The sequence below is a fragment of the Triturus cristatus genome, chromosome 7 (assembly GCF_964204655.1).
Source record: "Triturus cristatus chromosome 7, aTriCri1.1, whole genome shotgun sequence".
Classification (NCBI taxonomy): Eukaryota; Metazoa; Chordata; class Amphibia; order Caudata; family Salamandridae; genus Triturus; species Triturus cristatus.
Window position 1 is genome coordinate 1,843,672,233 of NC_140590.1, and position 25,193 is coordinate 1,843,697,425.

At 47.5% G+C, this 25,193-nt stretch overlaps 1 long non-coding RNA gene across 1 annotated transcript; it reads left to right on the forward strand.

Annotated features, from left to right (window-relative positions):
• Positions 1-19,505, forward strand: LOC146813400 (uncharacterized). Its single transcript, XR_014966030.1, has 4 exons — positions 1-62; positions 15,417-15,560; positions 17,010-17,153; positions 19,445-19,505. It is a non-coding gene; the product is annotated as an uncharacterized LOC146813400 (long non-coding RNA).
• Positions 19,506-25,193: the final 5,688 nt, after the last annotated feature.

A 25,193-nucleotide genomic window follows, 5' to 3' on the forward strand; every position in this document is an offset into this window, starting at 1 on the left:
AGGTGGACATGTCCATATCATCTGGGGAGAAGATGACACCTTGCAGAATACCAGTGCAACCCGTAAGTGTAAAGAGCACATGGTTGTAGCTCTGTAAGGTCTGTGTGTGATCCATGATAGTTGTAACATTGTGATGTGTATGGGGATGTATCCATCACCTGAAAACAAATTACAGTCAGTGCTCCAACACCGGCGCTTAATATGAGCCAGTTGGGTCCGTTGATCGGCACCGGCACTTAGTTGTCAGCACTGGCACTTATGACACTTTGCCATGTGGTGCTGATGTTTGTCTGATTTAGAGTGTGCACAACAACAGTGTTTTGCTAATTCAATATAGTTAAAAATGCCTACTACCTGCCTCCCATGCTAATCTTATAGCTTTGGGGGCCTGGAATAGTCTGAATTGGTACTGCCATGGGTAGCGCTAGCAGGGGCAATGGGTGGTGTAGGCTGCAGTGACCTCCTGATGAGGGCCTTGGCACTTATTTTTTTTTACTAATTAAGCATTGGCATTACTTGTCATCTCAACATTTAGTTATCCAATGTTAATCAAATATTGAAACGCTGGTCAATTCCCAATTTGAATTTATTGAATCATCAATGTTATAAAATCCTCAAATGTAAGAGCTCATATCAATCCATGTCAAGACAATGTAAAGACTTAGGCAGAGCATGCTTGCACAGTCCCAATTAATTTCTGGCAAGCAAGGCCCTTCATCAGGGGAAATTGCACCACAGAATCATGCACAAATGGGTACTAGCATCTTCTTCGGCCTACTTTTTATCCTTCTTTGCCCCGTCATCAGTTGCCAGGCATCTCCCTCATTCTCCTGAAGAGATGAACCATTTAGCGACTTTCTTTTATGAAAGAATCACGACTATTCAGGATTCCTTCTCAAGGGGGTCTCCAGATGATTATGCAGACTAATTAGCCCCTGCTGCAGAGCTTCCCTGAGGAGACATTCCTGCTCTCCTCCAGTTTCCTCAACTGCAACCTAAAGTATCCCTAGATATCATCAAGGGTCTTAATTTGGTATCCTCTGCTGACCGTGTCCAGCAAAATTACTGGCTTTGGTGGCCACAGTCTTAAATCCTGTGGTAAATATGGTACTTAATACCTCTTTAGCTGCTGGCCATATGCCTTCTATTTGGAAACATGCTAAAATTCCTCCACTACTTAAGAAGTCCTCTGCTGACCCCAAAGTGTTAGCAAACTACAGACCCATATCACTACTGCCGTCTTTCTCTAAGGTTCTGGAGAAATATGTGAATACAGTCATTTCGGACTGTGCTGAAAAAATAAACTTTTGCCAATCTGACTTCTGGGCTAACTATAGTACTAAAACCGCTCTGCTGGAGGTCTTGGAACATGTTAAGGAGAAGCTTGATCGGGGGTTAAAGCCATTGTAATTTTATTAGACCTGCCAGCAGCATTTGATACTGTACCTTATGACAGGCTCCTGGATAGGCTGCAAGAACTTGGAATAGGTTGCTCTGCCTTAGAATGCCTCACTTTCTTCCTAAAGGACAGAAGTCGGGAAGTTTGGGCTCCTCTTTTTGTGGCCTCCATCCCCAGTCTGGAAGTGGGGGTTCCGCAGGTCTCTATATTGAGACCCACTCTTTTCAATTTATACATGTCCCTTTGGCACCACTGGCAAAAGAATGTAGGGCAAAAGTAATTTCATATGCAGACGATACACAGCTTCTTTTCACCTGCGATAGGGGAGCGGACTTTGAGGGTGAGAAGATTAGAACTTGCCTCACTAGGGTGTTTAAGTGGCTAAGGAGGAATCAATTGAAATGTAATCCAGAGAAGTTTGAAATTATCTTTTTGGCTCCCTTCTTTCTGAAGAGTGGAGACACTGGTGGCCTGAGGATATGTCTCTTCCTCTCTCTGCACAAAATATTGTAAAAAATCTGGGCATGATGATGGATGGTACTCTCTCAATGAGATCCCAAGTCCTGTCGGTAGTAGGCACCTGCTTCGGCCTTCTGCGTATGCTGAGGAAACTTCTTCCCCTTCTACCATTAGATTACAGAAATACCGTCATCCAGGCATTGGTCACTTCCAGACTAGATTATGCTAATGTTCTGTACCTAGGCCTTCTTGAGTGTCTTCTCAATCATTTACAGGTGGCCCAAAATGCAGCCGCTATAATGGTACTTATGCTTAAGCCCAGGACTCATTTATCCCTGCACCTCAAGGCATTACACTGGCTGAAAGTAAAAATGAGGAATAGGTTTAAGTCTCTGGTGCTGTTCTTCAAGGCCCTGCATGGTAGTGGTGCAGTGTATCTCGGAAGCAGACTAACCCAATATGCACCATCAAGAACCTTGAGGTCATCCTCTTTGGGCCTGGCTCCCATTCCTAGATTGTTGGACCTGTCAGCCCTAGGGTGGTCTCCCCTTCCATTTTTGTATCGGGCCTCATTTTTTCCACCCTCATTTTTATGTTGGACTAGGTCTCCGGGCACCTTTTCATTGCCAATCAGTGTTAAGGTGCAGGTGCTTCCTTCTCCCAAGATGGCTGGCACAGGCCCCTGCGACTGCAGAGTGGTCTTTCATAGTAGCACCCTAGCTGCCAGGAGCTGGCTGGAACCCCACAACAATGTTGCGACTCCAGCCCGCCTTTTTGTCCCATAGGTAGAGTGGGGAAGCTCCTGGAATGTGCTGGAACCTTCTAGAAGGGAGGTGTGGTTTTTCTTTTGCCGCCTTGGCTAGAGGTCACCTGACCTAGGGCTACTTAAGGGACGGGAGGGAAACTTTTGTGGTGAGTTCGCCATTGGGGTGAAGCAGAGCTGGAAGAATCCATCAGGAGAGTAGGCGGTAGCCCCTTAGCGAGGGACTTATGCCTCTGAGAGTGACAGGATTTAGGTGCTGGCTCTTAAGTGAGTGAGGGACCCTGTGAAACCCACTGATCTTGCCCAGCAGTAGGAGGACCCAGAGACTCTCTACCAGCCTGACTAGGAAGGATCTAGTCGCCCTCTCCATTCCTAACCCCCTGTAACAGAACCCCTTAAGGGCGCCAGATACATCTGCGCCAATAAGACTTCCCCTAACAGCTGAAACCTATTCACCAAGCACTGAGACTGCGTGTCCAGATTGAACTCTGAAACCTATTCACCAAGCACTGAGACTGCGTATCCAGATTGAACTCTGAAACCTATTCACCAAGCACTGAGACTGCGTGACCAGACTGACCCCTGAACCCTGATGCAAAGCTGACTGGAGAACCACCGGGGATCGACCAGGTATTAGCGCTGTGACCCCTGCGCTTCCTGCCCTGGTCTGGGACCCCCGGCAGCGTGCTCCGCTGAGCACAGAACCCCATCCTTAATTTGAGCCCCCCCCTGTGACGGCGACGCCAGCGCGCTCACCGCTGTGACCTGGAGGCCTGGAGAAGTGCCCTGCCGTGTCACGAGGCCCGCGGAGAAGCCCGGGGCCCCGTCGCTGCCGTCGCAGCTGCGTGAGGAGGTGTGCAAGGCCGGGGCCGAGTTCCCCATCATCGTGAGAGCGGACGCCTGCTGACGCCGAGATCGAGGTAAGCCCGGAGGCTGAAATCGCCCCCGGTGCGCCCCCTGCGGGTTGGGAGCCACACCGCACCCTTAGCCGGGATTCCTCTCCGTGGGATTCCACCCCCCTGTCTTCACGACGGAAGAGACCCCGCCGAGGGATCCTTCCCGTGTGCCCCCTCGAGCGATACTGAAGCGTGGTGCCCAACGAACTGCACCGGAGCTCCCCGCTGGAAGCTCCGTTTCAAAGTACTGAGTGTCGTTGATTACGAGTGGCGCTTGATGCTATGTGCTCCGTTTCAAAGTACTGAGTGTCCTTGATTACGAGTGGCGCTTTATGCTATATGCTCCGTTTCAAAGTACTGAGTGTCATTGATTACGAGTGGCGCTCTATGTTATACGCTCCGCTCCAAGGTACTGAGAGTCATAAATTACGAGTGGCGCTTTGTGTTTACATGCCCTGCCTTAAAGTGTTACGTGCTATCAAGTCAGAGTAGCGCGCTGTTATTCATGAGCCAGGTCAAAGTGTTACGTGCTATCAAGTCCGAGTAGCGCGCTGTTATTCATGAGCCAGGTTGAAGTGTTACGTGCTATCAAGTCCGAGTAGCGCGCTGTTATTCCTGTGCCATATTGATGTGTTAAACGCTATTGATTACGAGTAGCGCTCTGTTATTTATATTCCCTAATACAGTGCTATGTGCCAGAGATCACGAGTAGCTCTCCATGCTAGGTGCCCCGTTCTGAGGTCGTCACCGGGTAACGCGCCCCACGCGCGTGTGCAGCTACGTGAGTGGTAGTTGTGCCCCAGGCAGTACTGTCATTTCATAAATTGCATATGTGGTAGAAACAGCCTGTATAGCTCATGACCGATATGTACATCGCTAGCTATTGTATTATTCGCATATGAAATGTACTGCTACCTCATGAACTGCATTTAACGTGACCTACTTGGATAAACTTGAGTATTTACATAATTCCTACAGTGTGGCATCACTTATTGTGTGTGTTCCTCGTCGCATGTGAGGTGCGTGTTGTATGGTTGCTTTACACACAGACCTTTGGTGGCCCGACCGCTCGTGTCACGTTACCGCCCCATAGGGCCTGGAAACCCCAGGTCCAACATTTTGTTGGCGAGCGGTGGGATCCTTAGGAGCTGTGACCATACAGCACCCTTCTGTAAGCCAGAGGGCGCCACAATTAAACGCCTAATTGTTCCAGAGCTCTGAAACAATTGATTGCTGCATTTTTTTATTTCCACTGTCCAGGTTGAGAGTACAGAAAGCCTGGTTAGCTGAGAACTGTTACCTATACCCTAAGAAATTTTCTCCTTAGTGTCTAGGTCCCCAACTGCCAGAATGGAATTCCGGTTAGCTGACCTCGAGGGGTACTCAGTGAAGCAACTAAGGGAGTTCAGGCAGGGGATGGGGGTGCCTTGGGTACGGAAGGCCAAAGGACCGGAACTCCGCACCGCCATTAGGGCATGGGTAGAGGCCCACCCAGACGGGAGAGGGGATGAGGGACAGGAGGCACCAGATGCACCTGAGGAGGAGAGCGCCCAAGAAGTGACCGACATATTGAATGTAGATGTGTCTGAAAATGTGCTCCCAGGGAGACGTTCTGGGGCCAGTAGTAGGACAGGGTCGAGGAGGAGCGCGTCCCCAGAGGAGTACGAGGACTGGAGGGAAGAGAGGCAGTTAAGGTGGGAGCTGGCCAAGTTAGAACAAGATAAAGAAATGGAAAGGGCCAGATTGGAACATGAGAAAGAAAGGGAAAACAAGAGATGGGCAATGGAGGAAAAGAAGCTGGCGCACGAGCTTCAGCTAAAAGAGCTGGAGTTACGCGCCCTCCAAGTGAACATGTCCAATAAGGACAATGGTGGCAGCATACCTAAGGAACCTCAAGAGCCAAAGTTCTACCTACCTAGAGAGGTAATTGCCAATTACACAGTGGGGGACGACATCATGAAATGGTTGGAGGCATACGAGGTAGCCTTTAACGGCCCATGGGGTACCCGAGAGTAATTGGGGAGGTGGTTTATACCGGTATATACCTCCCAATGTTAGGGACACCCTGTTATATTTGGCCAAGGCGGATCAGGTAAGGTATGCCCCCATGAAAGAGGCCTTGTTAAAGAAGTTTGGTCTCAACCCCGAGAGGTACAGGCAAAAGTTTCGTGGCATCCATAAGCTGTCCACACAGACATGGGTAGATTTTTTCGACTATGCGAGGAAGGCACTAGACGGTTGGGTGCCTGGCAGCGAGGTGCAGGACTACCAAGGGTTGTACGATCTTTTTTTAAGGGAGCACCTCTTGGATAAGAGCTTTCCGGAGCTGCGCCAACATCTGGTGGACCGCAAGTTAATGGATCCCCGTGAGCTTGCGGAGGAGGCAGATATTTGGGTGAGCACCCGGGTGTCTCACAAGGGCCCCGGGGGAGATGGCTCGAAAGGCGGACAGGGTTTCCCCCAGAAGAAAGAGGGGGGAGATAAAAAGGTGGAGTTCTCGAAAGGTCCCCAAAATAAGTTTGGGAAGGGAGTAGGAACCCCACCCCCGTCCAATTCCACAAAACCCACTTACTCTGACAGGAGTCAGCAGCCTAGGATTGTGCGGTGTTACGAGTGTGGGGAGATTGGACACTACAGGGGAGATCCCAAGTGTCGCAAGCGACCACCAGCCCCAATGGGTGGGAAAAGTCCCGGGGTGAGTAGTATAGCGCTTGGGGTGGAGCTGCCCTTAGATAGGGAAGGGGAGTGGACAGGCCTGATGCTGGTTTCACTCGGGGATAGAGAGGTGGTCCCCGTAGTGTCCCTGCCCCCGAACACTGCTAAATATCAGCAGAGGGTGAGAATTAATGGGGAGGAGGTGGAAGCTCTGAGAGACACAGGGGCCAGCATGACCACTGTCGTGCGGCGGCTGGTGTCCCCAGACCGAGTAGTCCCCGAGGAGTTCCATCCGGCCGTATTGGCTGACGGCAGTATGAGTCACTATCCAGTGGCTTGTGTTCCATTTGAGTGGGGAGGAGTCAGAGGCCTACTGAGAGTTGCTGTGAGCCCTGCCTTGCCTGTGGGGTGTTTGCTAGGGAACGACCTGGAGCACACCAAGTGGAAAGATGTCGAGTTTCACGCTCACACCGAGATGCTGGGATTACCAGGGTGGACTTGCGTGAGCACGCGGTCCATGGCTGCCCGGCATGGAACTCACCCTGGGTTGGAGCCTGGAATCATGGCCCAACCCAAAGCCCAACGTGGAAGGAAGAAGGTGGTAGAGGACATGCCTCGTAAGATGGATGGGGAGGCGGCAGAGGTGCCCCCGGAGTCCGCGGAGGTAGATGTCGTTCCTGTGGAGGACTTGCCGACCCTTGCTGACTGGCATGTGGAAGGAGGGCCTACCCGGGAAGAATTTTGTCAGGCACAAAGGGCGTGCCCCACGCTTGAAGGCATGCAGCGGCAGGCCGAAGCCCAAGTGGCCAGTCAGGAACTGGGAGGTTATCACGTGTATTGGGAGGATGGTCTCCTATACAGTGAGCCCAGGGTGCCGGTACATGGATCTTCGAGGGCCATAGTGGTCCCCCAATGTTACCGGCCTTTCTGCTGGAGTTAGCGCACGAGATACCCTTGGCCGGACACCTGGGTCAGGACAAAACCTTTGCACGGTTGGTCCCCCATTTTTATTGGCCCAGGATGAGGATTGCATCAGACACCTTTTGCAAGACCTGCAAGTCTTGTCAGGCTAGTGGCAAGACGGGGACTAAGTTGAAGGTCCCGTTGGAACCGCTCCCCGTGGTCGGGACCCCTTTTGAGAGGGTCGGATCGATATTGTTGGGCCATTGGACCCTCCGACCGCAGCGGGACACCGGTTCATCTTGGTTTTGGTGGACCATGCCACAAGGTACCCAGAGGCTATTCCTCTGAGGACCATCACTGCACCGGTGGTGGCGCGGGCACTGTTGGGGATTTTTACCCGAGTGGGATTCCCCAAGGTCATGGTGTCGGACAGGGGCACCAATTTCATGTCGGCCTACATGCAGGCCATGTGGAAGGAGTGTGGGGTGACCTACCGGTTCTCCACCCCTTACCATCCCCAGACTAACGGACTTGTAGAGCGCTTCAATAAGACATTGAAGGGGATGATCCGAAGCCTACCAGAGGGCTTGAGGCATAAATGGGACGTCCTCCTCCCCTGCTTGTTATTCTCCTATCGGGAGGTACCGCAGAAGGGAGTCGGGTTCAGCCCGTTTGAATTGCTCTATGGCCATCCCGTTCGGGGGCCCCTCAGTTTAGTGAAAGAGGGGTGGGAGAAGACTTCACAGAAGCTTCCCCGTGACATTGTCAGCTACATGCTGGCGTTCCGCAGCCAGATGGCCAAGCTGTGGAAGGCAGCCACAGAGAACCTGGAGGCTAGCCAGACCGTGATGAAGGAGTGGTATGACCGCAACGCTCGGACGGTTGAGTTAGACGTGGGACAGAAGGTGTGGGTTATGGAACCTGGGAGCTTTGTGCCCTCCAGGACCGGTGGACTGGCCCGTTCGACATTGTGGAGCGGCGAGGCCAGACCACGTACGTTGTGGATATGAAAACCCCCCGTCAGCCCCTCAGGGTGCTCCACGTCAACCGCCTGAAGCCGCACCATGACCGATCAGAGCTTGCTCTCCTTATGGTGACGGATGGGAGCGAGGAGGAAGAGAGTGAAGCTCTTCCTGACCTTCTTGCGGTACAAGAGAAGGATGGTTCGGTGGAAGGTGTAGTCCTCTCCCTATCCTTGACCCCAGAGCAACAGAGGGACTGTCGCCATGTCCTGGGACAGTTCGCCTCGTTGTTCTCCCTCACGCCTGGAATCACTCATCTGTGTACCCATGATGTGGACACAGGGGACAGCCCCCCGGTGAAGAACAAGTCTTACCGGCTCTCTGACCGAGTGAAGGATAGCATCCAGCGTGAGGTGGCAAAGATGCTGGAGCTGGGGGTGATAGAACCTTCCAGAAGCCCGTGGGCTAGTCCAGTGGTGTTGGTGCCGAAAGCGGCCCCACCGGGTACGACACCGGAACTTCGGTTCTGTGTGGACTACCAAGGGTTGAACTCTGTCACGAAGACAGATGCTCACCCCATCCCACGTGCAGACGAGCTGGTGGACCGGCTGGGAGCAGCCCGGTACCTCAGCACCATTGACCTGACATCCAGATATTGGCAGATTGCCATGGCCGATGGAGCAAGGGAGAAGACAGCGTTCTCCACCCCGAGGGCCACTACCAGTTTCGAGTGATGCCCTTTGGGCTCAAAAATGCTCCGGCCACATTCCAGCGGTTAGTGAATCAGGTACTATCTGGCCTGGAGTCCTTCTCAGCGGCCTACCTGGATGACATAGCTGTCTTCAGTGGCACCTGGGAGGACCATCTGCAACACCTCCAGGAGGTATTGCAGGCGCTGCAACGTGCTGGCTTAACCATTAAAGCCAGCAAGTGCCAGATTGGACAGGGATCTGTCGTGTACCGGGGACACCTGGTGGGCGGAGGTAAGGTGCAACCCCTCCAGGCCAAAATAGAGACCATCTTGACTTGGGAGCCCCCCAAGACCCAAACAGACGTCCGAGCTTTCCTCGGCCTCACTGGGTATTACCGCCGGTTCATCAAGGGATATGGTACCATCGTAGCCCCCTTGACGGAATTGACCTCAAAGAAGCAACCACGCAAGGTCATATGGACAGCTGCATGCCAAGAAGCCTTTGACACGCTGAAACAGGCGATGTGTACCGCTCCAGTACTAGCAACACCCGATTTCAGCAAGGAATTTATTGTTCAGACAGATGCCTCAGAGCACAGCATAGGTGCGGTGCTCTCACAACTCAATGCCGAGGGCCAAGATCAACCTGTAGCCTTCATATCCAGGAGACTCATCCCTCGGGAACGGCGATGGAGTACCATTGAGAGAGAAGCCTTCGCGGTGGTCTGGGCACTGAAGAAGTTGAGGCCATACCTCTTAGGCACTCACTTCCTTATCCAGACCGACCACCGCCCTCTTCGCTGGCTCATGCAGATGAGAGGCGAAAACCCCAAGTTGTTAAGGTGGTCCATTTCCCTACAGGGGATGGATTTTCGGGTGGAACACCGGCCCGGAGTTGACCACGCCAATGCTGACAGTCTCTCCAGGTTTTTCCGCCTTAGTGACGAGAACTCCCTAGAGGTTAGGTAGCTCTCCCCTCTTTCGGCTGGGGGGGACGCATGTTGGACCTGTCAGCCCTAGGGTGGTCTCTCCTTCCATTTTTGTATCGGGCCTCATTTTTTCCACCCTCATTTTTATGTTGGACTAGGTCTCCGGGCACCTTTTCATTGCCAATCAGTGTTAAGGTGCAGGTGCTCCCTTCTCCCAAGATGGCTGCCACAGGCCCCTGCTACTGCAGAGTGGTCTTTCATAGTAGCACCCTAGCTGCCAGGAGCTGGCTGGAACCCCACAACAATGTTGCGACTCCAGCCCGCCTTTTTATCCCATAGGTAGAGTGGGGAATTCCTGGAATGTGCTGGAAACTTCTAGAAGGGAGGTGTGGTTTTTCTTTTGCCGCCTTGGCTAGAGGTCACCTGACCTAGGGCTACTTAAGAGAGGGAGGGAAACTGTTGTGGTGAGTTGGCCATTGGGGTGAAGCAGAGCTGGAAGAATCCACCAGGAGTGTAGGCGGTAGGGCCTAGCCAGGGACTTATGCCTCTGAGACTGACAGGATTTAGGTGCTGCCTCTTAAGTGAGTGAGGGACCCTGTGAAACCCACCGATCTTGCCCAGCAGTAGGAGGACCCAGAGACTCTCCGCCAGCTTGACTAGGAAGGATCTAGTCGCCCTCTCCATTCCTAACCCCCTGTAACAGAACCCCTTAAGGGCGCCAGATACATCTGCGCCAATAAGGCTTCACCTAACAGCTGAAACCTATTCACCAAGCACTGAGACTGCATGTCCAGATTGAACTCTGAAACCTATTCACCAAGCACTGAGACTGCGTGTCCAGATTGAACTCTGAAACCTATTCACCAAGCACTGAGACCGCGTGACCAGACTGACCCCTGATGCAAAGCTGACTGGAGAACCACTGGGGATCGACCAGGTATTAGCGCTGTGACCCCTGCGCTTCCTGCCCTGGTCTGGGACCCCCGGCAGCGTGCTCCGCTGAGCACAGAACCCCATCCTTAATTTGAGCCCCCCCCCCTGTGACGGCGACGCCAGCGCGCTCACCGCTGTGGCCTGGAGGCCTGGAGAAGTGCCCTGCCGTGTCACGAGGCCCGCGGAGAAGCCCGGGGCCCCGTCGCTGCCGTCGCAGCTGCGTGAGGAGGTGTGCAAGGCCGGGGCCGAGGTAAGCCCGGAGGCTGAAATCGCCCCCGGTGCGCCCCCTGCGGGTTGGGAGCCACACCGCACCCTTAGCCGGGATTCCTCTCCGTGGGATTCCACCCCCCTGTCTTCACGACGGAAGAAACCCCGCCGAGGGATCCTTCCCGTGTGCCCCCTCGAGCGATACTGAAGCGTGGTGCCCAACGAACTGCACCGGAGCTCCCCGCTGGAAGCTCCGTTTCAAAGTACTGAGTGTCGTTGATTACGAGTGGCGCTTGATGCTATGTGCTCCGTTTCAAAGTACTGAGTGTCGTTGATAACGAGTGGCGCTTGATGCTATGTGCTCCGTTTCAAAGTACTGAGTGTCATTGATTACGAGTGGCACTTTATGCTATATGCTCCGTTTCAAAGTACTGAGTGTCATTGATTACGAGTGGCGCTCTATGTTATACGCTCCGCTGCAAGGTACTGAGAGTCATCAATTACGAGCGGCGCTTTGTGTTTACATGCCCTGCCTTAAAGTGTTACGTGCTATCAAGTCCGAGTAGCGCGCTGTTATTCATGAGCCAGGTCAAAGTGTTACGTGCTATCAAGTCCGAGGAGCGCGCTGTTATTCATGAGCCAGGTTGAAGTGTTACGTGCTATCAAGTCCGAGTAGCGCGCTGTTATTCATGAGCCAGGTCAAAGTGTTACGTGCTATCAAGTCCGAGTAGCGCGCTGTTATTCATGAGCCAGGTTGAAGTGTTACGTGCTATCAAGTCCGAGTAGCGCGCTGTTATTCCTGTGCCATATTGATGTGTTAAACGCTATTGATTACGAGTAGCGCTCTGTTATTTATATTGCCTAATACAGTGCTATGTGCCAGAGATCACGAGTAGCTCTCCATGCTAGGTGCCCCGTTCTGAGGTCGTCACCGGGTAACGCGCCCCACGCGCGTGTGCAGCTACGTGAGTGGTAGTTGTGCCCCAGGCAGTACTGTCATTTCATAAATTGCATATGTGGTAGAAACAGCCTGTATAGCTCATGACCGATATGTACATCGCTAGCTATTGTATTATTCGCATATGAAATGTACTGCTACCTCATGAACTTCATTTAACGTGACCTACTTGGATAAACTTGAGTATTTACATAATTCCTACAGTGTGGCGTCACTTATTGTGTGTGTTCCTCGTCGCATGTGAGGTGCGTGTTGTATGGTTGCTTTACACACAGACCTTTGGTGGCCCGACCGCTCGTGTCACGTTACCGCCCCATAGGGCCTGGAAACCCCAGGTCCAACATAGATATACTGTGCCCGATCTGGAGGCAGTTGTGGGAAGCCTAAGCCTGGAACCTTCTTCTGATGAATCTCAGAACTGTGACTGACCTAGCCATTTTTAAGAAATTGCTTAAAACCCGGTTATTCCGTAACTGACCTAGCCATTTTTAAGATGCTGCTTAAAGCCTGGTATTCTGCATCCAGGGGCGTCTGCCGGATAGACGGAGGCTATTAGCGCCGGGACACTCTTGTTGAGTAGCTGGGCGCTCTATAAATGCACTCATTCATTCAATGTGGGACACTTAACCTAGTGTCCAGTGTTTCCACCATGATATGCTCACTCAGATCTACTCCCTTCAGACAGTCCATTAAGTTATGGCAAACTAAAGTCACTTTTGCCATGCTGTCCAGCATTGTCACTGCCCATTTCCCGTTCAGAAGCAGTGTCCTTAAGATCCAGGACATGCCTGACCTTAAGTCAGGCTACCTTCTTCTTTTTGCATTGAGGCTTGCAAGGATTGGGTTTATCATTTTTAATGATGTAGTCAGATGAGCATTGTGAGACCTTCTTCGGTTTCACATGCTCCTCTGATCTGCACTCTGACCATCCACCTCTCGCTGAGCACTTTTGCCATTACTCCTGGAAGGAACGAGACAAACGTGAATCAATCTTCTGATACCTGTCAGGTGGTGTACTATTATCATCCTTTCTGAGATTATAATATTTTTCAATGACTTCCTGTTGAGGAGAACCACCCTGTGATTTAATTTTGTCTTTGTTTTTCTTATTGTCCCACTTCTTCTTTGTTGTAATATTGGGTGCTTGCTTACAGTTATCCTTTTCAGATTTACTCTTTAATTGTGGTCACCAGGTCTGGCTCCCAAATTATCTCCACCCAGCGTAGCACAGGTTTCTTTGATAATTTTTGGTAATTCGCACTCCTGTTGTGCTAGGGTAAAATCCCTTAGGCATATAGCCAACACTGCTGCTTCACTCAATATAATAACGGATACCGGAAAATTGCCCATCAGTTTTTATCCCTGAGTCCAGGGCAGGTGCTGCTCCATACTCATTCTGGATCTGTTTAAGCACATCTGGCCATACAGCCAATGAAGGGGTACAGTGTGTTCTGGTAAATACTGAAGCAAAGACTGTAACAAACGTTCTGCAGTCTTCCACAGGGTGAGCCATTTTCATCGGTAAGCATATTGTTAATATTCAGTGCTTTTCCTGCGGTCCCATGTGAGAAAACACTGTCTCAAGCTGGTTTGTTTTTTGTGCAATCCAGAATGGAATCTTCTCCCGTCTGATAGGACCCTTACCCATGACTGCATTTAGTGTTTATGGGCTGATGCCCGTTGCAGCCAATTGTGGTTGTGCAGCTTGAGCAGTCCAAGCATGGTTAAGTGTTAGAGTAAACATAATGAACGGTGTCAAACATCTTATATGGTTACTAAATGTTTGTAAGGTGTCTGCACCTGTGCTGCTGATAAATTATCTATATTAGGACACAGTGTGTATCCAGCTAAGATTGCCCGCGTCACTCCCTCATTGCTAAGGGGACTGATTCTAGCATTGTTATCTGCCGCCGGGAATGTAACCCAAGAATACAACACCTCTGCCCTATATGCTTTAGGAGCCTCAACCACAAAAGTGACATCTCCACCTCTAGGTGTGGGACCATGTTGTAATAGTTTCTGAGTTACTGCATGTCTGCAGTTCTCAGCAATGTTGAGTGCTGAAGCTCCTTTGTCTCAAGACATTATTGTAAATGAATTACAGAGAGGGTTACACAATGTGAATAGATCCTTTGAAAAGTTCAGGCTTCAACAATTTATAGTCAATACATAAGATTTACCTACTCTGCTGAGGAGGATTGTCCCTACCAGCACAGACGTCGCAGGTTAGAGGTAAGTAGGGGTCCCTGAGAATCCACAAGATCATGCAATCCATTAAATAAGAACCCATTCTACCAATGTTGGCAGTGCCATGTCAGATACTTTCCACTTTCCAGTAGGAACTGCATGTTTATTGGGCAACATAAACTTCAGGATGCTGCCAAACTGATTCCGTGCACCCCCTCAGGATATGTTGACCTAGAGACCAGCTAGCTCACAGTGCCACCATAAGTGCCCTTAAACCTAGACAGGTAGCACAAGACTTGAGCAACCAGAGAACTTAACAACCCTGACTCCCCCAGAAATTGTGGTAACAGATCTAGAACCCTTTCGCTCAGTCACTTGTGCTCTCTCTCAGAGAAATATACAAAGAATACACAGGGGACCGTTTTCAATATTTATTGAACCAGTGTGATTCTTGTAAAGAATACATGTGCTGCAATGATCAATAGACAAAAGCAGCTGAAAGTAATTAGTAGTACAAGGACAGTGACCAAAATAAATAGTTCCACCATCTTGCTAAAACAAAGTATCTATGCAGGCATATAAAACAATATATAGCTACAGTGTACTCCTACTATGCATTCCCTAACCTGCATGCCTAGGGTGTGTGTATTTGTTCTGCCAAGAATCCCCTAACTGGATGATCCAAACCCCATTACCTGATTGGAAAGTATTTAGGTCTATACTTGGTCACTGGTTGGACATCCTTTCTTGTAGAATGATCAACTAGCAGCTGGGCTGAGACTTCAGTGTGTAGTGAGCTCGCAATGACAGCAAGTGCCCCTCTGCCTCAACCCAGAAATGCTTTTTTATTTATAACAAAAAGCATCCTCACCCAGTGAGACCTTATTCAGGCTGCCATTGTTTCTGATCTATCGGTGTATGTGCGCTCAATAAATTAATTTAACATAACATAACATTTGATAGCGATGTCATGGCATGGACGAAAAACAATCATATTTGCACATTGTATGTTCAGACCTTGTACGGAATGTTCAAAGTGTCGTGTTAGTGTTCTGACAAAGTGGAATTTGAAAGCAATGTAGTTTCATAGAAACTAATCCTGCACTGTCATACACACAAATGTGTGCCAAAAGTAATTGTGTGAAGGAGAAGGCAAGTTAGGAAAATGTACGTATGTAAAAATGGCAGCTTTTATAATCAGGCACAACTTCAAAAATACTTATCATAGATATCTACTGTGTAAACATGTCAGACAGCATGTAGATGTGTCCTATGTATCAGGACTTGGTCAATATTTGCAATAACACATAGAATTTGAAGATACATGTGTAAATCAATGGTCAACAGTATCTATCACAGATTTGTCAAAACTGTGCGAAATGTGTATGAGTTTGCCTGCATACATAACACACATGTACAGCTATTTCTGAGCAACAACCTGCAAAATCATTTAATTTAATTTTTGGACTTTCAGGTGACTAAGGATATGGGTGCAGGCGTGGGTCATGACCCCATTTACCCATCCCCAGATGAAGGATGAATAAAGATATAACACAGCACACACCAAGACGAGGAATGTTGTGGAGAGGACTTTTGGTGTTCTAAAGTCCAGGTTCAGGTAGCTGTATATTTAAGGCAGAAGACTGTTGTACTTCCCTCCTATGGTGTGCAGATTAATCCTGTTGGTGCTATATTGCACAACATCTGTGTAAAAACAAATGTCTCATGGGACTACGAGCCACTAAATGCAAAGGAACTGGATGAGGGTGAAGACAATGGAGAGATCCATTACACAATGATCGGTCAGGGGAGACATGACCAGATTGTGGCCAATTATTTAAATTAAACTGTATCACCTGATGGTAATTCTGACAGAAAATATGTCAATTTATAAACACATTTTGGAACTCATTCATTGTGTTGTGTGTATGTAAAAATCTAGTCACTCACATCTTCTCAACTAGATTTTGGCCTCAACAAGTAACAATCATGTTGTCTGAGCTGTTGATCCCCATGATCCATAAACCCCAAAAATAAAACAATCAAAGCAACAAGCCATTGTGATGCCATGTACTGCATGAAAGGGACAGGTCAGGATCGCCATATATCTACTTAGTAATGGTCCATTTCTTCCCTCACACACTTAAGCAGTGCAGTGCAGAACAGCTAGCAGTCTCGCAGTGTTTTGCAGTCGCAAAGTGTGTTTTATATGGTACTCAGTGAATGATGGATGTCACATCTTCTAAAATGTCAGTAACTGAGGCAATTACCATTCAGCCCTGGCTCACCTGATTGGAAAGTATTTAGGTCTATACTTGGTCACTGGTTGGACATCCTTTCTTGTAGAATGATCAACTAGCAGCTGGGCTGAGACTTCAGTGTGTAGTGAGCTCGCAATGACAGCAAGTGCCCCTCTGCCTCAACCCAGAAATGCTTTTTTATTTATAACAAAAAGCATCCTCACCCAGTGAGACCTTATTCAGGCTGCCATTGTTTCTGATCTATCGGTGTATGTGCGCTCAATAAATTAATTTAACATAACATAACATTTGATAGCGATGTCATGGCATGGACGAAAAACAATCATATTTGCACATTGTATGTTCAGACCTTGTACGGAATGTTCAAAGTGTCGTGTTAGTGTTCTGACAAAGTGGAATTTGAAAGCAATGTAGTTTCATAGAAACTAATCCTGCACTGTCATACACACAAATGTGTGCCAAAAGTAATTGTGTGAAGGAGAAGGCAAGTTAGGAAAATGTACGTATGTAAAAATGGCAGCTTTTATAATCAGGCACAACTTCAAAAATACTTATCATAGATATCTACTGTGTAAACATGTCAGACAGCATGTAGATGTGTCCTATGTATCAGGACTTGGTCAATATTTGCAATAACACATAGAATTTGAAGATACATGTGTAAATCAATGGTCAACAGTATCTATCACAGATTTGTCAAAACTGTGCGAAATGTGTATGAGTTTGCCTGCATACATAACACACATGTACAGCTATTTCTGAGCAACAACCTGCAAAATCATTTAATTTAATTTTTGGACTTTCAGGTGACTAAGGATATGGGTGCAGGCGTGGCTCATGACCCCATTTACCCATCCCCAGATGAAGGATGAATAAAGATATAACACAGCACACACCAAGACGAGGAATGTTGTGGAGAGGACTTTTGGTGTTCTAAAGTCCAGGTTCAGGTAGCTGTATATTTAAGGCAGAAGACTGTTGTACTTCCCTCCTATGGTGTGCAGATTAATCCTGTTGGTGCTATATTGCACAACATCTGTGTAAAAACAAATGTCTCATGGGACTACGAGCCACTAAATGCAAAGGAACTGGATGAGGGTGAAGACAATGGAGAGATCCATTACACAATGATCGGTCAGGGGAGACATGACCAGATTGTGGCCAATTATTTAAATTAAACTGTATCACCTGATGGTAATTCTGACAGAAAATATGTCAATTTATAAACACATTTTGGAACTCATTCATTGTGTTGTGTGTATGTAAAAATCTAGTCACTCACATCTTCTCAACTAGATTTTGGCCTCAACAAGTAACAATCATGTTGTCTGAGCTGTTGATCCCCATGATCCATAAACCCCAAAAATAAAACAATCAAAGCAACAAGCCATTGTGATGCCATGTACTGCATGAAAGGGACAGGTCAGGATCGCCATATATCTACTTAGTAATGGTCCATTTCTTCCCTCACACACTTAAGCAGTGCAGTGCAGAACAGCTAGCAGTCTCGCAGTGTTTTGCAGTCGCAAAGTGTGTTTTATATGGTACTCAGTGAATGATGGATGTCACATCTTCTAAAATGTCAGTAACTGAGGCAATTACCATTCAGCCCTGGCTCACTGCACTGAGGTCTACTGGTTCACACACCTCTTCAACTGCCCAACATCAGGTTGTTCAGGAAATCTGAGCATGACAAACCCATGTGCAGAATGCATGTGTCTGTGCAAGACATATACAACACATAGGTTGCAATGTTAAACAGTGTGCACATGGGTGATGTGTATGTGCTGCTACTTTGAGTTTTACGTGGCACACTCTACTACAGTTCGAAGGTATTGTAGAATTAAACAGTAGTTTAGATTAACAAGTATTGTTACGCAGTGCAATAAATTAACTTGCTGCACTGCATTGCGTAACAGGGAAGGGGCAGGAATAAGCTGTATTTAAAATAAAATGGCACATTGCAGCTTTTTCCCCTGTGTTGCTTCTGTTTTGGCTGTCTAGCGCCAATGCAGACATCCTTGCACCATGGTGTAGAGGTGCTTGTTTTGCATGCAGGATTGCTTTTTGTGCATGAGGGGGCACCTTCCAGCAAATAACAAATCCTGAGTGGCGTATTCCTTGAGCTGCGTGTGCTGCAGGATGCAGCACACATTGAAAGTGGACGACACAGGGTTAACTAATGTTTACACTCCTAATTATGCTTCTCCTGGGAAGGTGTATCTTTTTGGACCAATACCAGGTTTACCAGGTATTTTAAGTCCGAAAATGCATCTAAATCCATAAGAGTTGCATGGGAACACCCAAGTCATGGCGAAGAGTAAGGCAATGAAGCAATTTGTGATGCCATGCCTCAATTGAGATTTAAGAAGCTACTCGGTACAATGCAAGGTGGCCTTGAGCGGCTTTACCAATATGATGTTTGTTTGTGTACCACATGTACCACGTTGTGTGGCGCAAGTACCATTCAACTGGGGTTATATATACACCCCTGAGTGAAGAAGTGTCTGTACTGTTATATTACATGGAGGACCAGGCCTAGTTTTGTGCGTAACAAATGACTGCCTGGTAAAAACATGAGGATTATTGAAATCACACCAGTTTGACAGTTCAGCAATCCTGCAAGTTGGGTGGAACACACATTGGAGTGTAGTGGAGCCAACCTGTCTCCATGCTTCCCTAAGTGTTTGATGCATCCGTGACACATCACAGGGAAGGGATGTTGACACATTGCAGTTAATGAGAGATTGGACTGATTATGGAATCAAAATGAGTGGGGCATAGGACCCAGTGTCAATTGTTACCTGCTCATATGACTGTGGGGGACATCCAGGTGTATACCCTGGTATGTATGGAAAAATTGATGTGTGAGGATTCCGCTCTAGTTTCCTACCTGCTGGTCCCCGGGCTGGGTGATAAGGACAGCACATGCATCCCTTGAACCCAGACTGACTCCAAGGGAAATCTGCCTGGCCTCCTGTTATTAAGTCTCAGGTACATTAAAGACTTACTTCCAGCCTGCTTCAGCACCTGCACACTGCAATCTGTCACTCTGAACTGCCAAGTGGTGCCTGCCAGGCCTGGACCAATGGAATTGGGCCTAAGGTGCTTGGACAAGCAGAAGCCATGTTAAGTGTGTTAAATATATGAAATCACTGGTTTGTCTTAGTATTTATTATCAAATTCAGACCGTATGTAGCTGCACTATTGACAATGCAATGTTCACATCTTTGTCTTGTAGGCAAAATTGTCCCATTCGCTTGGGGAGAAGTTGACACCTTCAGGATCCCAGTGCAATTAGTAAGTGTAAAGACTACATGGTTGTAGCTATGTAAGGTCTGTGTGTGATCCATAATAGTTGTAAGATTGTGATGTGTATGGGGATGTACCCATCAACTGCAAAAAATTTTAGTCAGTTTGCCAACACCAGTACTGAATTTGAGCCGGTGTTTTCGGGTGCTTTGCACTTATGACAGTCTGCCACATGGTGGTGATGTTTGTCTGATTTAGAGCGAGCACAACCACATTGTTTTGCTAATTCAATATAGTTAAAAATGACTAATACCTGCCTCCCATGCTTCTCTTATAGCTTTAGGGGCCTTGAATAGTCTGAATCATCACACTTGTAGGAGTGTGATGGTTAATAGATGGTTATGTACCATCATTGGTAGGGCTAGCAGGGGCAATGGGTGGTGTAGACTTAAGTAGCCTCCTGATGAGGGACCTGGCACTTATGCTTTTACACATTAAGCACCGGCATTACATGTCATCTCAACATTTAGGCAACGTACTTTTACAGGTACTAAAAATCTGGGGCTTTGACATTGGTGGGATGATTATGTTTTACTCGATTCTATTATGCACTTGATCTTGGGAACCTAGGACCTGAATGCACTTAGGCTAGGTCACAAATCAGTCACTGTTTTTGCACTCCCACTACTTTGCAACTTTACATATTAATTTCCCAAAGTTACTGATTTACTAATCAGCACCAGCCAAGATGCCCTTGTGCAGACATCTGCAAAAATTCCTTTCTCATGAAAATTCATCACTGCGAGTCTCTCTGAGACTTTCTGCAAACAGATGCAAATGCTGGAATTAAGGCCTGTAAGAGCCTGGACTGCTGTGTGTCCCTCCCAATAGCCAAAGATTGAATTCTCAAGGTAGACCCTTTTGCTTGGGGACAGATTCTATTTTGAAAATGTATTACTACTACTTTCGGGCCTTAGTAACTGAACAGTTTCTTATGACTGCACTTACCGTAGCACATCACTGAAGGACGTGGCCCTCTAGGGCCACGTGGGTACTTATGACCACCTGCTATGCCTTTCCAAATGAAGAGTCGGTCAGACAGTTGAGAATACAAACAAGCATTTATTACCGTTACACTGCAGAGGAGCCCGTCATAACCTGCACCTTGAGATGGCTGGCGAGGGACTGACTCCCCAACATTCACTAATAGAAGATAAACTCTTCAGGACACTTCGGCAACACCTCTAGTGGAAAAGTACCAGTCTGAGCCGGGCACGAACAAAGGGGGCACAGAGAGATGAGCTAACACCTGCCAGATTGGCATGCCATTAGCGACCCAAGGCCACTGTGCAAAGTCTCAGTGCCTCCTAACGTGGGAGCAGAGCTACATGTATACAATGTAATGCAGAGCAAAATAATCTTACTGTTAGCAAGTCGAGTTGCAGCCTTGATCATGAACAGAAAATATAATGAAATGCAATGTTCTGCTGAGGCAAGCGATTCTGAATTCTAAGGTATAACATGAGCACTACATAGGCAGTCTTATTAGAATTGCGAAATAAAAAATGTAGTCACACTGGCTAACTAAAGCTTACATGCTGCAAGGATAACTCAGTGGGTTGTATACAAACGTGGCGACGGCTACAAACTTAGCATATAATGCTAACTAAATATGGCATAGAGTAAGAATAACAAAGCTAGGGGATTTTCAGACTAACATAAACACGTTGCATAGTGACTTGCCAAGAGAGGGGGGTGTCCATCACATGCCGCGTCCTTTGCAATTGGTGTGAGACCCAGAGTTTGCTTTGAGATTCTAAAAGACAATTCCAACTCCCAATATACTCAGTGTTTTCTTGTAAAAAATGGTGTGATTCTATGAAACACAATTTTCGCAATTGCAAAATTGCTTAAAAAGGTGTGTAGATCTGGAGCCGTATTACTCACAGGGTACAAATTCCTGGTTTGCTCTACAGCGCACCTTTGAAAAGGTGCCTTAGGGGCAAACAGGGAAAGTGTGCCCTATCACTGTGAGTGTGCTGCCTTGGGGGGCTGGTAATGTACGTCTGTTCTGGGGCAGCGCAGTTGAGTGAAATAAGGAGAGACTGTTCAAAAAACTACTCTGTGTTTCAAAGTGCAGGTGGCATTCCACCTTGCTGTGACACATTTTCATTGCTGCTTTGGCATTGTGCTGGGTCTATAATACGGCACGAGCACTGAGGCAAATACATTTCTTTATTTGCATGGGACCATGCCCCATGCAAATGAGGAAATGCCCTCCTGATATCTGTATTACAGAAGGGGCTTCTTATTAATAAAAATAAGTGTTTCCAAAGGCAAGAAGATGGGAGCTAATGACAGAATGATTGGCTTCTTCAGTTCAGATGTTAGCCAGGACGTTTCGACTTTACTAAAATTATGTGTGTTACATAGTATAGTTATAATGGTTTTTAGCCAGGCTTCCTCCATCAGTCTGTTGTTGCTTCATTCACATTTTGTTTCCAGACACTCCCACATGCATCATGGGGCGATGGGTCAGTCCACTTCAGCTATTGGCTGTCTTCACTGTGAGATACTTCATGCTGCCCTTCATAAGAGGTGCACCCACACACACAGTATTTCCCTTCAGTAACAGTGACTTTGAGGTAATTCATGTTTTTTTAGACTATATATTTCTGTCTTTAGCCAAGTCAGTGAATTTAGGGCCTGTCATCTTCCCTAACAATAAAGTTTAGTAAAAAACATTGAGAGTACAAAATAAGAATGATCAAAAGAAAAAGGTTGGTGGTCAATGCCAGATGTATTGGCTTTGCCTTTGCTTGTTTACTTTGTATCTGCGGTGGGATTTATCTAACATTCTTCCAAGAAAACCTTCCTTTTTATTCAAAAGCAGCAATATCCTGCAATCTCAATATTTTCGGAGTGTTTTTGAGCTTTCCAATATTACACATTTATTTCTCTCTGGCTGCAAGCTACACACCTCTGCATAGGTCTATTTCCTACACTCGAGTGTGAAGGAACAGCAGCACTTTAGTGTCCTCGGGTGTCGGGCGACTTGTAAATAGAAATCCTTTCCTAAAGCTCCATCGTCTGTCAGCTTTTCTCAGAAGAACTTTGGTAAAAAGTAGACTTTCATCTGTGGATGATTCTTGAAGGATCTCTGTCATATAACTGGCAAGGTCAAATGTAGTAAACACTATATGATGATGGACGGAAGGCAGAAACTCTTCAGACACTCACCCACAGTCACGATTAGATCTGGGTTAACTCCATCATCATTCTGCTGCTCACTTCGGTACCCCAGTATAGACCCAGCCATATGCATTTTATCGACCAATGGCAAAATGGAAAACAGACTAGACGCGCTGGGATTACACACCAATGTTGTTACTTTCTACTAGTGCTTAATGTGTGATAAAATAACTGCCAGGGCTCTTGTCAGGAGGCCACTGGAACTTGCACCACCCCTTGCCCCTGCCATTGATTCCAATGACAGTACCAACAGAACCTAACCCTCACACTCCTAGAAGTGTGACAATTCAGACCATTCAAGACCCCTGAAGCTATAAGTATGACTCGGGAAGCAGGTATTAGTCATTTTTAATGTATATTGAATTAACAAACTGGTGTTGTGCTCATCTCTAAATCAGGCATTAAGCCCCTCCATGTGGCAGACTGTCATTAGCGCCAGTGTTGACAATTAAGTGCCTGTACCGAGCACTGGCAACCACAGGCTCAAATTAAGCACTGATTTATGTGTCGCCCTCTGAATGAAAGACCTCAAGCAGGCGGTGTGAAGGGGCTCCAGGTGACACAGCCACGTCATGAAACATGGCCACGTATAATAAAATCACGTGCGGCAGAGACTCTCACCTGGAGGCAGACCTGGCGCAGAAATCTGGTGCTGCACAGGACGAGAACTCACGAAGAACATCTTCAAGGCAGGAGACGACTGCCAAGACAGCTCCCCTCTTACTGTCCCGCTGACCTTGAGTCAGCCGCACTCGTTCTCTCTGTGCCATTGGGTAAGGAACACGTCCCTTGAGCCACAAGTTCCGTTTGCAGCTGCAAAACCTTCCTGGTGAAAAGTTTGCTGATTCAAATTACCATCATTTTTAAGTCTCCATCAAAGGTTTGTGTGTTGTAGCACACTCCCTTTAGACCCACTTGTTTCTGGGGTTTCACATTGTTTGCATCACATACTTGCTGTACTGCATGTTGCAGTTTCCTCTTTCTTTGGGGGGCACATATGAGGGTTGCATATTCATATCAGGACCACAAAGCTAAGATGCTGCTTTCACTTTCCAATTAATCATTTATTTTTACCCGACTTGGTATTCTTCTTTCTCTCCCTGTCCATATCTTTAGGATGTCCATCTCCACTACAGTGTGCCTCCCCTTATCGCCTCATTCAATGTTGTGTCTGTTTTTCTTCTACCCATGAGTAATGCCTGAACTCTTGGGTCCAGATGTACTATTCTTTAATACAGGACACCCCTGCACCACTAAGATTGGGTGCATTTGTTCTCTCCCTTAGCGCCAGCATATGTTTTGCAGCCATGTACCAAAGCACACGCCCTTGCTCCATAGTGCAAGCGTGTGCGCATCTCTGAAGCACAGGTTTTGTACTGAGCGAGGTCCCTGTCACTGCAAAAATTAGTCTTTGATGCTTTTCCGAATGCAGCACACATTCAAAGTTAGAAAAATGAGGACAAATGAAAGCATTTCTCCTCATTACGCCTGCCTTGAGGATGCAATGTTCATATATAGGGACTTGCGTCAAAGCCCTTGGGAATGCCAATGCCCACCCATGGATCACCCACTATACGCACAGTAATTCAAGGCAGCACCTAGCACAATTTTGATTTACTTTGGAATATCATCCAACGCAAAACTTGATTTGTGCTAAAGAGTAAATTCCATCCTAACACTTTGTGCCCTATTGCGTCACACAAGTGATGCGAATCCAGTGCAAAGCATTCGTAAACTGCTCCCTTTTTTTTGTTTCACTTCTCAGCCCCTTTTTGGTGTCTGTTCCATTTTCCCTACTGTTTGCAGGGCCGGCAATAGGGCAGTGCGACTAGTGCAGCCGCACTGGGCGTTGACCTGGGAAGGAGGCACTTACCTTACAATTTAAAAACACTTTCTCCACAGATCCTTATGCCTCCAGCTTTCAGGCATCAGTAAATATGTCAACATATCTTTTGTGATTAATGTTCCTGTTAACCTCTTCAGTGCCCATGACGAGCTGGACTCGTCATGGGCCGCGGTTGCGCTGTGCCCATGACGAGTCCAGCTCGTCATAAACCCCGCCCGCTAATGTAACGGCCGGCACAGGGCGGGGAAAGGGCGTGGTACTGAAGGGGTTAAAGAGATCAGAGTTTTGTGTAGTGGCATAAATGTGTACAGAGGGTTAATATGCCTGCTGCAAAGAACAGATCTGAATTGTAGGTGGCTTGCTGAGTGGAATACTGCATTTGTCACAGAGATCCTTTTGTTACCACAAAACATAATCTACATCCCTAGTACAGAACAGTGATTGTTATGAACTGTCATGAAAGAGCTGCATGCAAAAGGCATTAAATAGGTTAGGATGTTAGGTTTTTCCCCAGGCTTCTATCACTTATTCCTAATGTTGCTAAAAAGGGTTTGTTTGGTTACATATACATTCTTATTAGGAAAGTCAGCCTTTGCAAGTGTTTTAAAATGAATTAAATGGATGTGAGAGAGGGGCTATG